Source organism: Aotus nancymaae, unplaced genomic scaffold (genome assembly GCF_030222135.1).
Source record: "Aotus nancymaae isolate 86718 unplaced genomic scaffold, 86718_ANA_hifiasm-v0.15.2.pri h1tg000051l, whole genome shotgun sequence".
Classification (NCBI taxonomy): domain Eukaryota; kingdom Metazoa; phylum Chordata; class Mammalia; order Primates; family Aotidae; genus Aotus; species Aotus nancymaae.
This window is the reverse complement of record NW_026988465.1, coordinates 7,359,742-7,364,829: the sequence shown is the minus strand read 5'-3', so window position 1 is coordinate 7,364,829 and position 5,088 is coordinate 7,359,742. Positions and strand designations below refer to the sequence as shown.

General features: G+C 43.0%; 1 non-coding gene across 1 annotated transcript; it reads right to left on the bottom strand.

Moving 5' to 3' along the window:
- Nucleotides 1–983: 983 nt before the first annotated feature.
- LOC135269346 (U6atac minor spliceosomal RNA) lies at nucleotides 984–1,109 on the bottom strand. The gene has a single exon (XR_010337648.1). It is a non-coding gene; the product is annotated as a U6atac minor spliceosomal RNA (small nuclear RNA).
- Between the last annotated feature and the right edge of the window lie 3,979 nt (nucleotides 1,110–5,088).

Here is a 5,088-nt window from a genome sequence, read left to right as displayed (position 1 = left end):
GTCCTTTTTATATTGTGCTCTGGATCTCTGATGACAGCCTAGAGAGTCACTGTGAAAGAAGAGTCACACTTAGCCCCTTGTTCCATTAAGCTGTCTGTTGGCTCAGAACCTCAGACTTACCTGAGAACATGAGTTCTGGGTGAAGTCACGGCTCTCAATAAGCCCTCAATAATCCTCTGGAAGCTCAAAAGCCCTCTTCACTGTGGGATCCCTTTAGCACCCCACTTTCAAGATTTGCTGCCTGAGAAGAATAGACAGAAACCATCACAGCATATGCGTTTCTGAGAGTAAAGGGCGGGATGGAGGCGGGGTGGAGGCAGGGGACGTAGAACAGAAAGCTGTTCATTGCATTTTTCTTCCCTCCCCTCCCCTCCCCTCCCTTCCCTTGCCCTTCCCTTCCCTTCTTTTTGAGATGGAGTCTTGCTCAGTTGCCCAGGCCGGAGTGCAGTGGCGTGATCTTGGCTCACTGCAACCTCTACCTCCTGGGTTTAAGCAATTCTCCTGCCTCAGCCTCCTGAGTAGCTGGGACTACAAGTGTCTGTCGCCACACCCAGCTAATTTTTGTATTTTTAGTAGAGACGGGGCCAGGATGGTCTCGATCTCCTGACCTCATGATCCACCTGCCTTGGCCTCCCAAAGTGTTGGGATTACAGGCATGGGCCACTGCACCTGGGCAACTTTTTTTGTATTTTTAGTAGAGACGGGGTTGTTAGTCAGGATGGTCCTGACCTCATGATCCACCTGCCCCAGCCTCCCAAAGTGCTGGGATTACAAGCATGAGCCACCATGCCTGGCTCTATTTTTCATGTATATACTTGCTTTGGAGATTTTAACACTTGTTAAGTTTAACCCATTCTTCCTTCAATGGCATGAGTTTGAATCCTTCCCTAACACTGTGTATGAGAAACAAACCATCAACATAGAAACAATTCTTAAAACTCAATGATTTTGCAGTAAAAGGTGCCATATTTATTTTATGTTTTATTTAGTAATGGTTAGATGCCACAAAGTAGGTGGCAATGCCTTAACTAAATGCTTGTTGTCAGGCTCAAGAGCCTCTTCCATCCTTGAAAAGGGGAATGCCAACCTTCTCTCCTTTCCTCTTTTTTTTTTTTGAGACGGAGTTTTGCTCTTGTTACCCAGGCTGGAGTGCAATGGCGCAATCTCGGCTCACTGCAACCTCCACCTCCTGGGTTCAAGCAATTCTCTTGCCTTAGCCTCCCGAGTAGCTGGGATTACAGGCACGCGCCACCATGCCCAGCTAATTTTTGTATTTTTAGTAGAGACGGGGTTTCACCATGTTGACCAGGATGGTCTTGATCTCTTGACCTCGTGATCCACCCTCCTCGGCCTCCCAAAGTGCTGGGATTATAGACGTGAGCCACCGCGCCCGGCCCCTTCTCTCCTTTCATATAACACTTAAGCCACTTTTAAGTTTTTCTTTAGAGAAATCAGTTCTTAGGGATTCTCCAATCACTACCCTTTGTTCATGCCCAAAACCTACTCTTGTATTCTGAGAGTATGAATAAGATCAGACATATTTTCCTCATTACCAAAAAAGCTGAGAAAAGCATTGCTTTGGTTTAAATATTTTCAGAAACTGTGCAAATACTGGAGGAACAATTGATAGTAACAGTGAAAGCAAATAAAACTTGGTTTAAATATAGTTATCCCCTTCTTCCCCTCTTTCTTTCTCTAATAATAGGGCATTTATTAGATGAAACAAAGCAGGATCTGGTGTTTTCAGGGTGGGTAACATACACAAGTCGAATCTCCAGTTTCAATGTATAAATGTGTGGTCTCAAAGTAATCTTTATGAAGGCCTCAGCAGCTCAAGATAAGAGTTTACGTTTCCGAATTCGTGAAAGCAAACTTAGAAAAGAAAAAGATGCCAAAGTAAATATAAATGCAAAAATGCAAGCTGCCTCCAGTTTCTCATTTGGATGTTATATATTTGGTATTATAAGAAGAACAAAAAAGACACCTGAAGGGGGCTTATCCTCCATGCACAGGGACATGTTTATGACGCCACCAGAGTTGCTCCGTCCCAGATGTCTGCAGTGTGGTCCGGACATCTGGTTTTAATAGTTTCCAGGCATGCCAGTGAGAACATTATCACAAATGGGTTGAATATGATTTGCACAAGGAGTGGAGGCAGGGGGATAAACAGTCAGCTAATAGAGGTTCAATAGTTTGGATGGTTTTCAATTTTCATGAACAACTCTGGGAGTGTGATGCTGAGCTCAATATAATTCAAATGCATGGTGCTTTGTTAAAAGGGGTGCCTTGTAAAAACTCTCCACTCTGTACTTGTTACACAGAGAACACCCATTTAAAAATGCTTTTGTTTCTTGACAAAGCAAGATTACCGGCAGTGGGGTAGAGAGGTAGAAAAGGGTGTTACCCTTCTCGTGTCATTTACCCATGTGCGTGTCACCTGACCCTCCGAATACCACTGTCAGCACCCTAAAAACAGCCCCTTCTTCAGGTAAAAAGGTGAACAGATCCAGAGGGATATACAGGAGGGAAATGACTTTGAGAGGGGCTCTGCTGACCTTGCAGGCTGATTATGCTGAGCTCTGCTCCAGGCATGGCCGGGGCACGTGGCCTTTCAGGACACCCCACAGACTCTGCTATTGGTCATTTTCTTAGTGGGCAAGAAAGCACCAGGACCAGTAGAACCAGAGCCTACTGATGCCAAGCCTGATTTTTTTTTCTCTGGACTCAAACTTAATTCTAGGCTAGAAGCAAATACAGGAGGAAAGAGAAGCGAATCCACTAGAAAGAAGAGGAAGTCAAGAATGATTTTGGAATAGCACTGTGTTCTTCCTATCATTCTTATCATCTGTGTTAACAGTAAAGATTTTCTAAGTTGTCATTTTATCAAGTATCCTAAAGAGTAGGGGTCCCTAACCCCTGGGCCAGAGGCCAGTACCAGTCCCTGGCCTGTTAGGAACCGGGCCACACAGCAGGAGGTGGGCAGATGAGTGGAGCTTCATCTGTGTTACAGTCACCCCCCATCACTCTCACTACCGCCTGAGCTCCGCCTCCTGTCAGGTCAGCAGCGGCATTAGATTTTCAGAGGAATGTAAACCCTATTGTGAACTGCACATGCCAGGGATCTGGGTTGTGCTCCTTATGAGAATCTAATGCCTGTCACTGTCTCCCATCATCCCCAGATGGAACCGTCTAGTTGCAGGAAGACAAGCTCATGGCTCCCACTGATTCTACATTATGGTGAGTTGTATAATGATTTCATTATTTATTATAATGTAATAATAATAGAAATAAAGTGCACAATAAATGTAATTCACTTGAATCATCCCGAAATCATCCCCTCAACCCTCTGTTGGTAGAAAAATCATCTTCCATGAATCAGTTCCTGGTGCCAAAAATGTTGGGAATCGCTGCTCAAGAGGATAAAAGAAAAATAAAAAATCTCGCATCTATAGCTTTATCCCTATTGATCCATTAAAACTGTATCAAAATGTAGTATTTTTCAATTAGTTATTCATTCACATGGTATCAAATTCAAAAGTATAAAAATATGTACATAAAAAAGCATTTTTCTTGCCCCGTCTGTTAGGCAACTGATTCTTTCTTGAAGTCACCAGTTACTTTATCTCTTCAGAGATATTCCATATAACTCACATTTTAGACCTGAATTGTTTTCCTGGCAAAATGCAGAAATAGCAAGACAATTTTTGAGTTTGAATTCATTATTGCAACATTTAGTAACATCAAGCAAGTATGTTTCAAAAACCAAGTTACATGCTCAATAAGCTTACTAGGGACCACAAAAGAAGTCCATGGTATTGTTTCTGGCCTCAGGGAATTTAGGATTCTGACAACCAGAAAGATCATATGCATAATGTAAATATATTTGACCGAACTGAGCGCAGTGCACTGTAATTTCCTTCCTTTTGATTAGGATTGCCTTGACAATAGACGCTTTCTCATTTGTCTTTCTATACATGGGTCCTTGCATGGTGCCTGGCCCAAAATAGGTAGTCAATAAATGATTGTCGAGTAAAGGCATGGATGAAGGAATGAATGAATGGAGAGTGGATCAAGAAGTCAAGGCAATGCTTGAGAGACAGAAAATCCTACTAATGGCCTGCAATGGGTGGCGACAGTGAAACAGACGGTGCCCAGACACTGGAATTCTGAGAGTCTCCCTCAGGACAAAGAGAGGGGTGAGGTTCCACAGAAAAAGCGGAGAGAGGAAAGAGGAAAAGGAGGAAGCGTGAAAACCATTTTAGGTGGGGTGAGCTGGGAGAACAGGGAAAGCAAAGTTATGGCGGCAGGAACGCACAGGTCGCTACCAAGACCAGAGAGGACGTTGACTTGATGCGAGCATCATTTTTCTTTTGAGATTTATTGAAAATTTGGAGAGGCATGATGAGACTGAACTGTGATGAGCCCAGAATGTCAGCAGAGGGATTTGAGCTTTATCCCAAAGGCGTTAGAAAGTGATTCAAAACTTTTGAGCTGGGGAATGCTTAGGAACAGTAATCTGATAAACCAGAAGCCAGGAGACTTTGAGGCATTGAATGATCATTGTTAGGAAAGGGTGCAGTTCTGGGAATGGGAAAGAGAAACTGATCTTAAAACATTTTTAGACAATGTACCAAGGGCATTTGATAATTGATGGGACAAAAGAGAAAAAAAGGGACAGTGTTTGTTTAACCTCAGTTATCTAGAATGCCACTAATCTGATGCACTCACATTTACTGAACACCTACTGTGTTCAAGGCACGACATATTTCATAAAGCAGACCCCTCAGATATACAACTGGACCTCATCAAGAATTGAGTCAATTCAAATGTCCTTACTGGGATATTAGCTAACTATAAGGTTTTCTGGGTATTGATCAGATTTATTGGCATGTTCTACTTATTTAACTTTCTCAAAGGGAGAAAGAAGAGCTGTGAAATGCTCTTGAAATCAGGCTCAATGGGAATTAGAATGATCCATCTGCAAGGAAGACCCATTTCATTGTGCCATCTTTCTCTCCTCTGTCTTTGGTTCTGACATGTTCACAGTCATCCCAACCCCATGATTTTTTCACTCCCTGGCTGGGGCTC